The sequence below is a fragment of the Coenobita brevimanus genome, chromosome 72 (genome assembly GCF_032717465.1).
Source record: "Coenobita brevimanus isolate Jiangsu-jjx chromosome 72, ASM3271746v2, whole genome shotgun sequence".
Lineage (NCBI taxonomy): Eukaryota > Metazoa > Arthropoda > Malacostraca > Decapoda > Coenobitidae > Coenobita > Coenobita brevimanus.
Genome location: NC_137025.1, coordinates 42,594,681 through 42,612,180, shown reverse-complemented (window position 1 = coordinate 42,612,180; position 17,500 = coordinate 42,594,681). Strand labels below are relative to the sequence as shown.

Below are 17,500 nucleotides of genomic sequence, written 5' to 3'. Positions count from 1 at the left end.
GTGTAAATATTGCGCACTTCAATATGACCATCCCAACCCCTCCAAACCTGAAGCACTACGTCTTAGTGTGGGTGGTGGTGACATGGGCGGTGGTGGTGACATGGGTGGTGGTGACATGGGTGGTGGTGACATGGGGGGTGGTGGTGACACGGGGGGTGGTGGTGACATGGGTGGTGGTGGTGACATGGGTGGTGGTGGTGACATGGGTAGTGGTGATATGGGTAGTGGTGACATGGAGGTGATGGTGACATGGGTGGTGGTGGTGATATGGGTGGTGGTGACATGTGGTTGTTACACTATCTCCTCTATTGCCGTCATTATCCCGTTGGGTAATTAGGAAGAGGGTCATTTACTTAAGCGAAGGACTTTCAAACGTAATGACTCCGTGGTGACAGCTGGGAGGGGGGGGGGAAAGGAAATGGAGAGGGGAGAGGGAGAGAGAGAAAAAGACGAGTAGGGAGGGAGGGAAAGAGGGAAGGAAAAGGAGGGAGGGAGGGAGGGAGAGAGAGAGAGAGAGAGAGAGAGAGAGAAAGGAATGAGACGAGTAGGGAGGGAGGGAAAGAGGGAAGGAAATGGAGAGAGAGAGAGAGAGAGAGAGAGAGAGAGAGAGAATCACAAGCAAATCAGGCAAAGCAATAAAAGACCACAAACAAGAATGATGACCCCAAGCAAATCAAGACAGAGAGGGACCGCAAGCAACCAAGCAAGAAAGCAAGCAACCAAGCACGAAAGCAAGCAACCAAGCAAGAAAGCAAGCAACCAAGCAAGAAAGCAAGCAACCAAGCAAGAAAGCAAGCAACCAAGCACGAAAGCAAGCAACCAAGCAAGAAAGCAACCAAGATATCAAGCAAGAAAGCAAGCAACCAAGATATCAAGCAACCAAGCAAGAAAGCAAGCGGACGAGGACAAGTGAAAGCTGACAGACATACGATTAAACAAACAGCCGCTGTTTTACCTCCTTTTATCATCATTTACTCTCATTACACACACACACACACACACACTCTCTCTCTCTCTCTCTCTCTCAATAGGATTAAAACGGTTCCAGCTTTCTCTCTCTCTCTCTCTCTCTCTCTCTCAATAGGATTAAAACGGTTCCAGCTTCTCTCTCTCTCTCTCTCTCTCTCTCTCTCTCTCTCTCTCTCTCTCTCATTGGGATTAAAACGGTTCCAGCTTCTCTCTCTCTCTCTCTCTCTCAATGGGATTAAAACGGTTCCAGCTTCTCTCTCTCTCTCTCTCTCTCTCTCATTGGGATTAAAACGGTTCCAGCTTCTCTCTCTCTCTCTCTCTCTCTCTCTCTGGAGGGCATAGGCAGAGGGAAAGAGAGCGCGTAAAACGGTTCCAGAGTTGACCTGTTGCATGCATGAAGGACTAGGAGTATTGGTTAACTCTTGCAATGGGAAGTTGGATAGTTAGAGAGGATTTGCAACAGACAGAGAGCAATCCAACAGCCTCCTATCGTTTCCTTGCCTCTCTCTCTCTCTCCCTCTCTCTCTCTCTCTCTCTCTCTCTCTCTCTCTCTCTCTCTCTCTCTCTCTCTCTCTCTCTCTCTCTCTCTCTCTCTCTCTCTCTCTCTCTCCTCAAGGTTAAGTAACAGTACAATCGCATCTTCGTCTAATAGTCGCATTAATAATAATAATAATAATAATAATAATAATAATAATAATAATAACGAAAAAAATTATAATAATCAAATGGAAGACAGGAGGACATGGAGGCGATTTGTTTGTGGCCACCCCTTACGGGATTAAAACAAGTGACATACATAGACAGATGGACAGATAGATAGACAGACAGATAGATAGATGGATAGATAGAAAGATGGATGGATGGATGGATGGATGGATAGACAGACAGACAGACAGACAGACAGACAGACAGACAGGCAATAGATAACAATAACAAACAAAACAAGAACAACAAATCAACTCACACGAGCCACATAATACACACAAACAAGATAAACAAAACAAACTCTCAAGAAAGGAAAAGAAAGGAGTGTAATTCTCGACAGCAGACGGAGAGCGGGAAGACGGCCGTGAGGGGGGGATTTAGAAAGCAGCGAGGGATTTATTTTTAGTGGTGATGCAACCAGGGGATTTTTTTCAGCTGAGCCCAAGTAGTTTAGAAAAAAATCCCTCCTCTTATAGTACTTGTTAGAAAAAATCCTTCCTTTTTTGATCTGGGGGGATTTAGAAAGGACATCACGAGGGGGACTTATCTTTAGTAGTAATGAAACAAGACGATTTTATTCAGCTGAGGACCCTAGTAGTTAAAATAAATCCCCCCTCTTATGGTACTAAGGTTTAGAAGGAATCCCTCTATTTTTATATTTAGGGGGATTTAGATAGCTTGACACTTGACTAGGGATTTATTTTTAGTGATGCAACCAGACGATTTTTTTCAGCTGAGAGCCCAGGTAGTTAAGAAAAAATCATGGTTAGAAAATAAATCCTCTTAAGGTTGTCCCAAAATATTCCGTTCTTAAATTTTCAGATAACTGATGCAACCAGACGATTTTATTCAGCTAAGAACCTTAATAAAAAAAAAAATCCTCCCCTTAAGATTCAGAATAAAATCCCTCTTCTTATATTTTCAGGTGATTTTGTTCAGATTACAGTACTTGCTAGTGAGGGGGTTGATGAGATTAATCCCTCAGTTAAAGAAATCCATCCTCTGTGTAGGACGGTTTTATTTTCGAGGGATGAGGATGAGGAAGAGGAGGAGAAGGAAGAGGAGGAAGAAGAGAAGGAAGAGGAGGAAGAAAAGGAAGAAGAGAAGAGGAGGAAGAAGAGAAGAGGAAGAAGAAGAGAAGAGGAAGAAGAAGAGAAGAGGAGGAAGAAAAGAAGAGGAGGAAGAAGAGAAGAGAGAAGAAGAGGAGGAAGAGGAGAAGGAAGAAGAGAAGGATGAAGAACGGATGACTGAGTAAGGAGGAGGGGGAGGAGGAGGGGGAGGAGGAGGAGGAGGAGGGGGAGGAGGAGGGGGAGGAGGAGGAGGAGGAGGAGGAGGAGGAGGAGGGAGGGGAAGGAGAAACAGGTGATGGAGGAGGGAGGGGGAAGAGGGAGGGAGGGGGAAGAGGGAGGGGAAGGAGAAACAGGTGATGGAGGAGGGAGGGGGGAGGAGGAGGAGGAGGAGGAGGAGGAGGAGGAGCAGGTGATGGAGGAGGGAGGGGGAGGGGGAGGACTGCTGGAGGGAGATAGGCAGGATGAAAGAGGCAGGTGTAGTATAAAACCTGCCTCACCCTGCCTCACCCTCAGTCCAGGCTGTACCATCCACTCATACAACATGGCTGGCAAGGTAGCTATAACAACCAAATAACAAAATAACGCAATAACAAAATAACTAGGAAAAGACAATAACAACATAACACAATAACAAAATAAATAACAAACCCAATAACACAACAAAACTAACTTAACATGTAAATAACTCAATAAATAACTTCCAAATAACACTAAATCACTCTATAATTATACTCCATTTACTTCCCCTAAATCACCGTCTCCCATCTCGAATGCTGAGTTTTAACAAAGGATTAACGCTGGAATACGGTGCTAGTCACGAAGAAGTGCTATGGAAAGAATATAAGGATGTAGTTTTTCCTCATTTAGTTACAGGTAATAAGGTGCAAATGAACGAATTTTGCCAAGTGAAGGTGACTGAACTATAGAATAATGTGGTGTTCATGTGTACTAATTTTGCAGTCCACACACACACACATACATACACAGGACCTTTAACTATGACATTATTTAATTCTCGTCGGGTTAAAACACACACACACACACACACACACACACACACACACACACACACACACACACACACACACACACACACACAGCTCCTTCATCCCTAGACATTCTTCTATTTAATTCTCATCGGTTAAGGAAGCTCCCTAACACCTTTTCCTAAGCGATTTGTTTGGCTTATTACACCTTACTGTCCTCTCCTGTGTTACATAAATCCTACCAATATCGCCATATTCTGCATAAATAACGCAGAAAAGGATATTAACCAGCCACATCCAGGAATAAATCGCTAAGGAAAAGGTGTTAGGGTAGTCCAAAGATAACACTCCTGCTTCACTATACCAGACGATTTCTTGTGTTCTATGGGGACGGCTCAGGCAGCGTTATTGGTGTCTATCTCACAGCATTTACCTATACTCTGGTGTCAATCCCACCCCAGCAGACTGTGCAAAATATTCGTGGAGCAATCTATGTATACATCAATGAGTTATCGTTGTGAAGGGGTAACTGATTCTCTCTCTCTCTCTCTCTCTCTCTCTCTCACTCTCTCTCTCTCACTCTCTCTCTCTCTCTCTCCCCCCCTCCACAGGCACCCTTCATGGTAGTAGTTATGGTAGTGGTGATGGGGGTGGCCATGGCAGACATCTCACCATACCGACCCCCTGCACCCCATCAAGACCCATACAAGGTTAGTAGTAGCAGTAGTAGTAGCAGTAGTAGTAGTAGTAGTAGTAGAACGAGGAGGAGGAGGAGGAGGATTACATAGGATTAGGATTAGGAGGAGGAGGGAGTGCTAGTAGTAGTGGTGGTAGTAGTAGTAGTAGTAGTAGTAGTAGTAGTAGTAGTAGTAGTAGTAGTGGTGGTGGTGGTGGTGGTGGTAGTGGTGGTGGTAGTAGTAGTAGTAGTAGTAGTAGTAAAAGTAGTAGTAGTAGTAATTGTTTTGTTGTTGCTATAGAAAGTTTTAATTCAGAAAATCTTTATCTCCAAAATGAATAACTTTTTTTTTTCTTTCTTGCCTGTGTTAAAATTTTCTACCTGAACGATTCACAGCATACGAACTTTTTTTTTTTTTCGGTGGCTTACAGTTGTGGTATAAAGTGATGGTAAAATGAAGAAAAAAATGATAACTGATAAAAATGTTAAAAATAGTAATTAAAATAAATGAGATGAGGCGACTGATATCACAAACATTCATTATATTTACGATCTTATGGTACAGAAGGAATTAAGTCCTTAAGATTCTACTATTTTTCTAAGTAAGGATTAAGTATAAGTCATTAAGTACTGATATTCCTATTAATTCGCCTCCCTCCCTAACTCACCCTCCATCAACTCTTCCCCCACATCCCCAGTTCACCCACTACCCTCTCTCTAATACCATCCAGGCGGAGGGTATGCCACACCAGTTCCAATACCAGGTGAAGAATGACTACACCGGCACTGACTTCGGCCACAGTGAGGACTCCGACGGGAAGACAGTCCGGGGCACTTACACGGTCCAATTACCAGACGGACGCAAGCAGACGGTAAGTGGGTGTATAATTAGACGGTTTATAATTAGGCTCCATCAGGTTTAACATCCCTCTAAGGTAGTTTATAGAGCTAGGTTTTTCTCCTGTACGTCTGATAATCGTAAGCAAAAAATTTTAATATCTCTCTAAGGTAGTTTATTGGGCTACGTTTCTCTTCTGTACGTCTGATAATTCTAAGCAAAAATTTTTACTGGATTTCTAAAATGAACTTTGGAATATTAACAGGAATATGTATAATCTTGTCTTTGATAACTGTCTAGTTCGATCGCACTTGGAGTACTATGTCCAGTTCTGGTGTCCTTATTGAGAGAGAGAGAGAGAGAGAGAGAGAGAGAGAGAGAGAGAGAGAGAGAGAGACCATACGAAGAACGTCTAGACAAAATTACCTGTCCTTAAATAAATCTCTCTTAACTAAGTCCTTCATAAATATAAGTGATTTATTCTTAATTATTTTTTCAACATCCTTCCTACTGTCTCACAACCTTAACTTTTTAATCGATAAGAGTCCAAGCATCTCGAAATTGTGTGTGTGTGTGTGTGTGTGTGTGTGTGTGTGTGTGTGTGTGTGTGTGTGTGTGTGTGTGTGTGTGTGTGTGTGTGTGTGTGTGTGTGTGTGTGTGTGTGTGTGTGTGTGTGTGTGTGTGTGCATTTTCTCCACAGGTAAAAGCAGGTCTCTCCATTATCTTACTGTGTGTGTGTGTGTGTGTGTGTGTGTGTGTGTGTGTGTGTGTGTGTGTGTGTGTGTGTGTGTGTGTGTGTGTAACTACCTGTACGTTTTCTCCACAGGTTAATTACGAGGCTGATCACTATAACGGGTACCAAGCACAGGTGGAGTACTACGGTGAGGCACAGTACCCCCATGAGTACGGTCCCCCAGTCACCTTCAAGCCACAGTACTCATCACACCAGCCCTCATACAAACCCCCACAGCCCTCATACCAGTCCCCACAGCCCTCATACCCTCCTCCACAACCCTCATACCCTCCTCCACAGCCCTCATACCAGCCCCCACAGCCCTCATACCAGCCCCCACAGCCCTCATACCAGCCCGAGCCCTCATACCAGCCCCCACAGCCTTCATACCAGCCTCCACAGCCCTCATACCAGCCCCCACAGCCCTCATACCAGCCTGAGCCCTCATACCAGCCCATACCAGAACCGACATATTCGTGAAGGAAGTTGGTTTTCGTGTAATACCCATAACACCATACCTCATACCAGTCCCCAATGCCTTATACCAGTGAGATTTGGGGTTTAGCTAATCTCTCCTTCCCTAATACCACTTATACCAGCCCCCACAAGCTACAAAATGGCTTATACTTCTCATATCCTAATACTAACCAAGCCCTCACCCTCGTCCCCACCGCCCTTATACCAGCGATATTAGGCTTTAGTCTCCCCTACACCATCCTACACCAGATACCTCACACCACCCTATACCAGTTTTTTTTTAAATTCATTTTTTTTATGCGAGGAAGAAGGAACCAAAGGCCATGAGCCCGCAGTAACAGTTCCCTCCAAGAGAAAAACAAAATACAATAGAGAGCCAAATTCAAGATCCGATCATTTTGAGATGCCTGGACACACTGCGTTTGAAAGACTGGAGATCATAGGCAGCAGGAAATACAGACAGAGGGAGACAGTTCCAGAGTTGACCTGTTGCATAAATGATGCAATACCATCTATACCAATTATTGCATATAAGGTTCGTCTCTCTTAAACCATCCTACACCAGATACCTCATACCACCCTATACCAGTTACTGCATATAAGGTTCGTCTCTCCTACACCATCCTACACCAGATACCTAATACCACCCTATACCAACTACTGTATATAAGGTTCTTGTCTCTCCTAACACCACCCTATACTAGATACCAAATACCTAATACCACCCTATACCAAGTACTGTATATTTACCCCTCATGGAATTCAAAGACGCTGGTCGTATGAATTGTTTTTGTCTGTCTGTTATTTTTGTAAGAATAAATTGATGCGGCACAAGGTTTGTTTTATTGAGAAAGAAAGAAAAATGAAGCTGAAAGAGAAAATCACCCCCCACAAAGACAGAAAAAGAAGGAGAGAGAAACTAAAATTGTCCCCCCCAAAAAAGGAATAAAAAGAAAAGGGTAGGAAAAAAGGAATGAAAAAAAGAAAAAGATGGAAAGGAAAAAAGAAAGAAAAAAAGGATAGAAACACAAAAGGAAAAAGAAAAAAAGGAGGAAAAAGGAAAGATAAAATGAAAAAAAAAGGAATAGGAAAAATAGAAAAAGAAAACTGTCTTGAAAGGCAAAACAATTCCTTTTACTATTACATGCAATATTTTTCAACTAAACAGTATATCCTTCTGATCAGGGTTCGACCTCAGCCAGGGGAGGACATTTAAAAGGAAGAGGGCATTTAGGAAGAGGATATTTAAAAGGAGGAAGGACATTTAAAAGGGGGACATTTAAAAGAGGGGAGGACATATAAATGGTGGGACATTTAAAAGGAGAAAGGACATTTAAAAGGGGGGCATTTAAAAGAGAGGAAGACATTTAAATGGTGGAACAATTAAAAGGGAGAGGACATTTAAAAGGATATTTAAAAGGAGGAAGGACATTTAAAAGGGGGGCATTTAAATGAGGGGAAGACATTTAAATGGTGGAGCATTTAATAGGGGGAGGACATTTAAAACGAGGATATTTAAAGAGATATATAAAAGGAGAAAGGACGTTTAAATGGAAAGGGGGCATTTTAAAGAGGGGAGGATATTTAAGAGGGGTCACTTAAAAGGGGGACATTTAAAGGGGGAAGGGCATTTAAAGGGGAAAATTATTTAAAAGAGGAGGTAGTGTTTTCTTACAAGGGATCTTACGTTTTCACAGTCTGTCCTAATTCCCGATGACTTATTAAGACATTCATCGCATACACTATCATTCCAACGTTCAAGCCTGTATTCTTCGGTTAAGGAGCCTCCCTAGCACCTTTTCCTTAGCGATTTATTTTTGGATAAGTCTGGTTAATATAATTCTGTACGCTACATATGCAGAGCACGATGTTTGAAGATTTATAGAACAGAGTAGGACTAAGGTGTAATAAGCAAAATAAATCGCTTGACAAAAGGTGTTAGGGAGCTTCCTTATGCGACCAGAATCCGGGTCCAAGGTTCCACAAGCACCTCTCACCCTACACCCCCAAATCTTCCACCTCTATCCCCAAGCCTACAGCAGTGGGTGGGGTAGGGTCACTTCCCCTTTTAAGTGCATTGTGTCCCTGGGCTCTACGCATCTAATACCCTTTAGCAACCTTAAAAAATAGCCTTAAAATGCCCAGTACAGCTGCTCCCCCACGTCAGGCGAATGCAAACCGACCGCTACGGTACAAATAAAATAAATTCAAGTTGAGCCATAAGCAAATATATACTAACAATTCTCAATCTCTATTCTCCCCTCTTCCGAACTTCTCATTCCACCCCAGTGACACTAGATCCTTTCCCTGAGTATCATTCTATCTCTAATGCCAGACGCCTCAATCCCGTAAGGGGTGGCCACAAGCAAATCGCCACCATGTCGCCCTGTCCAATGCCACTTCCCTGCCTTGCTCATTATCCATCTGCCTTCCATAATTATTTCTCATTCCACGTAACGACAAAGAATATATACCGTATCTAGTAAAGTGTCTGGCTAGAGATAGATAGATAGACAGACACATGGATAGATAGATACAGATGGATAGATGGATAATGACAGACAGACACAGATAAACAGGTAGGTAGACAGAGACAGACAGACAGACAAAGACAGAAAGGAAGATATAAAGAAATAGAGACAGACAGACAGATACGGATAAAAAAAAATAATAGAAACTAAGACAGAAGGACAGATATGAACAAAAAAAAATAAAAGCAGACAGACAAAGAAATAAATAAATACAGACAGAGAGACAGAGACAAACAGATAGAGACTACCACTAGACTACTTTACTACCAGACTACTTTACTTAACTGCTAATAAAGGAAACTCTTTATTTTTCTCTCTCACTTTTGCTCACACTCGTCACTCTAACTCTAATCCCCACACCAAAAGTTTTATGTCGGCTGTAAAATTTAAAAAAGATCATTCCAGACATTAATTTGCATTCTCTCTCTCTCTCTCTCTCTCATTCTCTCCCCCCCCCTCTCTCTCTCTCGTGCCACTTCCTCCCCTTTGTTTTCATAATTATACCACTCCTTGCTTCCATTTTTCTCTACCGTTTTCAACTCTCTCTCTCTCTCTCTCTCTCTCTCTCTCTCTCTCCTGGTACCCCTGACAGACAGCAGACACAATATACACCTTGGTCACTCCATCACGCTTGCTTAATAACATGGTGAGGAGGAGGAGGAGGAGGAGAAGGAGGGTTGGGAAAGGAAAGGAAGGGAAGGGATGGGAAAGGAAGAGATGGGATGGGATGGGATGGGATGGGATGGGATGGGATGGAAAGGGAAGGGAAGGGAGGGGAAGGGAAGGGAAATATTACAGAGCTGGTGCGAGGGGACGTATAGGAGGAGTTGGACGGAGAGAAGGGAAGGGAATGGAAGGGAAGGGAAGGGAAGGGAAGGGAAGGGAAGGGAAGGGAAGGGAACGGAAGGGAGGGGAAGGGAGGGGAAGGGGAGGGGAGGGACATATTATATGGTCTGGTCACTCCATCACGCCTGCCTAATAACTTGCTGAGAGGAGAGGAGGAAGGAAGGAAGGAAGGAAGAGAAGGAAGGAAGAGAAGGAAAGAAGAGAAGGAAGGAAGAGAAGGAAGGAAGAGAAGGAAGGAAGAGAAGGAAGGAAGAGGAGGGAAGGAAGAGAAGGAGGGAAGGAAGAGAAGGAGGGAAGGAAGAGAAGGAAGGAAGGAAGAGAAGGAAGGAAGAGAAGGAAGGACGGATGGATGAAAAAGAAGGAAGAAAAAAAGACAAATAAGCAAGAAAGGAAGGAAGGAAGAGAAGAGACATTATATTAATTTACTGCAACAGCCGAGAAGGAGAGTGAAGAAGAGAAAAAGAATGGAAGAGAAGAGAGAAGAGGAAAAGCAAGTGAAGATAAGGAAAGGAAGAAGACAGAAGAATCAAGTCTATGTAATTAATCACTCCATCACGCTCGCCAATATATAACACAGTAAGAGAAGAGGAGGAGAGGAGAGGAGAAGAGAGGGGAGAGAGAAGAGGGGAGGAGAGGCGAAAGGAGAGAGGAGACGAGAGGAATGGAGAGAAAGGAAGAGGAGAAAGGAGATGGGAGGAGAGGAGACGAGAGAAAAGAAGAGAGGAGAGAAAAGGAGAGGAAAGGAAGGCACGGAGAGAGAAAGTACTGAGAGGGAAGGGAAGAGATGGAACAAAGGAGCATTCATAGAGTAATTCACCCACGCCCGAATAATAGAAATAATAATAATAATAATAATAATAATAATAATAACAACAACAAAATGGGCCGAATATTTGACTATGCCTTTCGATCTTTACCTTCGACCGACTATTCTTCTATCAATTACCTCTTGCCTGATCCTCAACATTTCCACCAAGTTTGGACTAAATTGGAGGAAAACTATTTGGACCGATCTTTCTCTATGAGCCAGACCTTTACACATCAAAATTCATTACTCGTCCTTGGCTGATCCTTAACCATTCCACCAGATCTGGCTTAAAATGTATCAAAATTGCTTTACTTACAGGGTTTAAAATTTGACCTTTCAGTGTGTCCTTTGCCTCTGATGGTTTGTCCTTAAAATCACGTCAGAGAGAGAGAGAGAGAGCAGCGGAAAATGACTTTGATATACCATACATTTGTGAAGGAAAAATGGATGATGACAGCACAATATATAATACTTAAAAATTACAGGAAATGCATGAAAATAATCGAGTTTATGTCATGGTTGAGAGAGAGAGAGAGAGAGAGAGAGAGAGAGAGAGAGAGAGAGAGAAAGAGAGAGACCTGTCTAACCCTTGCAATATATGTATCCGGTACTTTCCTTGCCTTGCACCAGAACTCTGACCTAATCAAGGAGACTACTACTACTACTACCACTCACTCTCTCTCTCTCAATTTATGAACATTTTTCTACCCATTTTTAGTTTTTTATTTCAATCTTATTTTTATCTATTTTTTTAAAGTTCGACAAGTAAATAAGGAAGGTCATAGCTCAAAATTGGGTCAAATTATAAACAGCTTATTAGTGATCCGCCGACATGTCGTAAAAATACCCCCGCTAATACCAATACACCAGTCCAGTATGAGACAGCCCTAGCATGTATTGAATATGGACGGTGGGTGTTAGCGCCGAAGTGGTGACACGTGGAGATGTAGGAGGAACTGGGCCTTGGGATAGGCTACTGCCCCCGAGATATAGGCCCTGAAGCCTTTGCCCAGAGTCGGACACATAAAAAAAAAAAAAAAAAAAAATCTGAGAAATTAATGTGTGTATGTATGTGTCATGTCTTTTTTCTGTAACTAAATACATGTACATGCATCTCCATATCTAAATAAACTGCACACACACACACACACACACACACACACACACACACACACACACACACCTATAGCATGACCTCTCCCCCCAAAAGCAAGGGTGGGGGTGGGGGGGGCCAAGGTTACCCCCATCACCTCTACATATATATACCTCAGCCTCCACCACCTCCACCACCACTCCTACCACATCCTCCACCATCACCACCACTCCCTCCACCACCTCCGCTCCACCATGTTCGCTCAGGTGGGTCCAAGTCGGTGGATTTTGGTTCTCTAGACTTAAGACAGGCCCCCTAACACCTTTTCCTTAGCGATTTACTTTTGGATGTGGCTGGTAAATATCCCTAGGCCCGCCCGTTCAGAAAGCTCCCTAACACCTCTTCCTTAGCGATTTATTTTTGAAAGAAGGAAGTTCCCTAACACCTCTTCCTTAGGGACTTATTTTTGGATGTGGCTGGTTAATATCCTTCTGTACATTCTTCTTATGCACAGTATGGCAATGTCTGAAGGATTTATTTATCATAGAATAGGACAGTAAGGCGCAAAAAGCAAAATTAATCGCTTGGAAAAAGGTGTTCGGGAGTTTCCTGCACCACCTCCTATAGTCAGTCAATCTTCATCTGACGGACCTGGTTCACTCCAACTATTAATACACTAAATTGTTGCTGTGAGAAAACCGGAGAGTTTTGGTGTAACAGGAGGAAGCACAAAGCGTCTGAGAGTGCATACCTCCGCCAATGTCATTAAAAGGGATCCGGATCCGTCCCCTAATTTAATCATTTCTTCCTTGGTTCATGGCCAACCCTTCCACAAAATTTCATCAAAATTCGTTCATAAAGTTTTGAGTAATCCTGCTGACAGACAAACAACGCAGGGTAAAATATAACCTCCTTGGCGGAGGTAATGAGTCTCCTTGGTTACTAGCCAAAACAACTCTCCAATATAACTTGAATACTCACAGCTGCACAAAAAACTTCAGCCATGAGAGGGGAATGAGTCTCCTTGGTTACTAGTCAAAGCAGCCCTCCAGTATACCGTAATTTCACTCGAATACTCGCTCTTGCACGAAAAAATAGATAAGTTTTGGCCACGAGGGAGGTTTGAGTCTCCTTGGTTACTAGTCAAATCAACCCCGCCCCCTGACAACACCTGGCCATCAATTAAGCTGAAGGAAAGGGATCTCTTAAACTTCAGGCATGTGGAAGAAATGTCTCCTTGGTTACTAGTCAAATCAACCCCCCCCGACAACACCTGGCCATCAATTAAACTGAAAGAGGCCAGGTATTTTGATCAGGTTGGGGTAAACACACTATAGTTAAGAATATTTTTGCATAGTCAATCTTAATCCCTTCAAACTAATATTTTTTATAACTTTTAAAATTATTCCTAGGTTCCATTGACTAGTAAGGACGTCCTAGGGGTGAGAGAGAGAGAGAGAGAGAGAGAGAGAGAGAGAGAGAGAGAGAGAGAGAGAGAGAGAGAGAGAGAGAGAATATGGCCATAAAAACACTATAATTAAACCCTTTCACTAGGAGGACGTTTAACTTTCAATTTTCTTCAGTTCTGGGGAGAAATTTCGAAGGGGGGGGACGGAATATAGGTCCTAACACATTTTCCTAAGCGATTTATTTTATTATATCCTACTGTCCTCTTCTGCGTTTCATAAATCTAAATCCTTCCAGTATCGCCATACTCTATATAAATAACGTACAAAAGCTCCCTAACACCTTTTTCTAAGCGATTTATTTTGCTTATTACACCTTACTGTCCTCTTCTGTTACATAAATCCTTCTAACATCGCCACAAATTACGTACAAAAGCTCCCTAACACCTATTCCTAAGAGATTTGTATTGCTTATTATGCCTTACTGTCCTCTTCTGTTACATAAATCCTTCGCGTATCGCCATATTCCACATAAATAACGTACACAAGGAGATTAACCAGCCATATCCAAAAATAAATCGCTTAGGAAGAGGTGTTAGGGAGGTTCCTTAACCGACGAGAATACGAGGCGTTGTTCTCGGTCTCGTGGGCAAAATAAAAAAAAATTGCAGGAAATAATAATAATAATAATAATAAAAACGATAATAATGTGTCGCACTGCTCCCTATGTGTCAGCAAGTGGGTTGGTGGAGGGTTAGTGCCCCTTCCCGTAAAACAAATAACTCAAAGTCAAATGGCCACCCCTTATGGGATTTTGGCGTCTGGTAATAAATAGATAGATAGAAAAATAAAAATAAAAATAATAATAATAATAATAAAAATAATAGCAAAAAACAACAACAACAATAATAATAATAATAATACATCAATAATAATAGGCTACCCGGTTTACAAGTCACGAAGAAGTGCTGGGGGCCTTCGAATACCATGGGGTAACACAATACCAAACACCAGGAAGCAATACCACAAATACCACTCTTTCACACCTGTCAAGTGAAAGTGAAAGTCTGACTCTCTTTGGCACACCTGACTCCCTAACCCCTGTATCTTGGCGACTTATTTGCCCTACTGCAGGAAGAAGTAGCATTGTTCCTTGACCTCTGTGTTACGTGAAAGTGAAAGGCTCGGTTCCTGTGGGTGTATCAGCGCTCGTAATCCCTGTTCCTTGGCGATTTATTTGGATACTACACACTGCAGAAAATATATCTCCTTCACCCTTCTCCTTCACCCCCTACTTCCTCCTCTCCTTCACCCCCTCCTTCATGCTGTCCTTCTCCTCTCCTTCACCCACTCCTTCACCCCCTACTTCACCCCCCAGACTATCGCCCTCCTGGTGCTGTTCGTGGGCGTGTCTATGGGCCTGCCAGCTGGTCACTTCGGCCCCGCCCCTCACGCAGGTGGTTACGGTGCGTCCCACAGTGCAAGGGGGAGAGGATATCAGGTACCATTTCACCTTACTAGTACTATTCGTCACAGTTACACAATATTGCAGTCACTCTCAATCAGGGTTTTTTATATATATATATATATATATATATATATATATATATATATATATATATATATATATATATTTCATGCACGAGTTCTTTCCTCATCGTTTTCTTCCCTCAACTAGGCAGACATTTTCATCAGTTTACCATCTTTTTTACTGTTAGTGGCAGACTCTCATATTTATAAGGCTCTAAGATCTTTCAACAGCACTTCTTCGTGACTAGCACCCTATTCTCGTGTTCATACCTTGTTACAGCACGACACTGAAGGTGACGAGATGGTAATTTTACGGCTAGTTGAAGTGAACATAGTATAATTATTTTCCTGATCACTAACCCTTCCATCTATGCCACTCACTACACTATATTTCATCTACCTTGGCCTAAAATTGCCATCCCTCTATCTTGAATGATGAGTTATAACAGCAGTCACCAGAACATGATGCTAGTCACGAAGAAGTGCCAAGATGTACTGTAGAGCCGCAGTATTCTCTATCTCTGCCACCGAGCTACGTGAAATAAGCTGCAAGAGGATAAATTTGGGCCAGGTTATGGTGAAAGGAGTATAGTCAAATTTATATGCCATTTAACTGAGCACTATACACCTCCCTCTCTCTGTACACCTCCCTCTCTCTACAATACACCTCCCTCTCTCTACAATACACCTCCCTCTCTATACAATACACCTCCTTCTCTATACAATACACCTCCCTCTCTCTACAATACACCTCCCTCTCTCTACAATACACCTCCCTCTCTATACAATACACCTCCCTCTCTATACAATACACCTCCCTCTCTCTCATACACCTCCCTCTCTACAATACACCTCATACACCTCCCTCTCTACAATACACCTCATACACCTCCCTCTCTACAATACACCTCCCTCTCTATACAATACACCTCCCTCTCTATACAATACACCTCCCTCTCTATACAATACACCTCCCTCTCTATACAATACACCTCCCTCTCTACAATACACCTCCCTCTCTATACAATACACCTCCCTCTCTCTATACACCTCCCTCTCTCTATACACCTCCCTCTCTACAATACACCTCCCTCTCTACAATACACCTCCCTCTCTACAATACACCTCTCTCTCCATACGACTTAGCACACCATTAACGTTGTCCCCTAATCCCAGTCCTCCCGATACAGTCCCACCCCATCCCGTACACCTTCAAGTATGGAGTCCAGGATAAATACCACGGCACGGACTTCAGCCAGAATGAGGAGTCCGATGGCAAGACTGTCCGTGGCTCCTACACAGTCCAGCTGCCAGATGGTCGCAAGCAGATGGTAAGAGAGGAGTATATATTCTTTTTTCCTTTTTTTATTTTATTTCTTTTTAGTGTTTTTGTCAGTCACGCATGAAAGAAAAATAGGTAAATGAGCTTCACCGGAAATTCGGCTCATGGTAGCTGTGTGTGTTGTCGGGATGGCTCAGTCTGCCGGAGTGGGTGAAGGAGGGGCAGACGAATAACAGCTCTTACGTTCTGTTTTATGTGTCAGGCGAAGCACTACCACCCTCTGTGTCACGTGTCACAACCACTACCACTGTGTCAGGTGTCGGATATACCACTAATCCCACTTCCGCCCCTCAGGTGACCTACGTAGCTGACCCCTACACCGGGTATCGTGCTGAGGTCAAGTACTACGGCAAGGCCCAGTACCCTCACCAGTACGGGCCCCCAGTCACCTTCAAGCCAAAATATCAGCCCTCATACCAGCCCAAATATCAGCCCTCATACCAGCCCAAATATGCCTAAACACCAGAAAATCATACCAGCTAACACCACCAGCCCATACCAGTCCCCAGCTCACACACCCCTCTGTTCAAATACCACTCCACCAACATGCTCATATCTACCTATACATTCCGCCTTCACACTGCCTTCTCTCCAACCCACACCTTCTCCGTTCCTATACCACTTAAGCAAGCACATATCTACCTATACCACGTACAGAGCGACATGGAGGCGATTTGTTTGTGGCTACCCCTTACGGGATTAAGGCGTCTGGCAACAGATATAGATAAACCACGTACCTGATATTGCTAGTAATACCATGCAGAAAATACCACCTGTACACCACATATATACCAATCCATACCCGGTGTAACTAGTAACAAGCCACATCATACCACATACCCCAAAATTCCACTCCATACCTCACACCACCGGGCACATAGATATACCAAACCATACCTGGTGTGATTACGGAAATAATACCACATAAACTGGTATACTTTTTCCTCAAACGCTCTTTCTTTCGATTTTTTTTCCCCATCGACTCAAATTATTTATAACATTAAATTTGAAGATTGCATTGTATAGAAATGAAATATACATAAGAGCGTATGTTTTAATCCCCCCCTTCTGTGTGTGTGTGTGTGTGTGTGTGTGTGTGTGTGTGTGTGTGTGTGTGTGTGTGTGTGTGTGTGTGTGTGTGTGTGTGTCTCTCTCTCTCTCTCTCTCTCTCTCTCTCTCTCTCTCTCTCAAAATAATCAACATTTATCACAAAACAATAATCACAATACTTCCTTCACTTCAACTTGGCAGAAAATTAACCTTTCTCCATCTTCACTACAAAACTATAACACAAGACAAACACTAGAATACGGTGCTAGTCACGAAGAAGTGCTATGGAAAAAAAATCTTGGTTTTGTCTCATTCAGTAACTAACATGATTGAAAAAAATTGCAAAAGAGCGAAAATTTCCACTTAATAAAAAATAAATTCACTAAAACGATTCACACTTAGCAGGACAGACATTACCATTCCTCATACTGTCACACTTC

The 17,500-nt window shown here is 42.9% G+C and overlaps 1 pseudogene; it reads left to right on the top strand.

Moving 5' to 3' along the window:
- Window positions 1-16,469, top strand: part of LOC145407133 (uncharacterized) — a 23,888-nt pseudogene extending 7,419 nt beyond the window's left edge.
- Window positions 16,470-17,500: the final 1,031 nt, after the last annotated feature.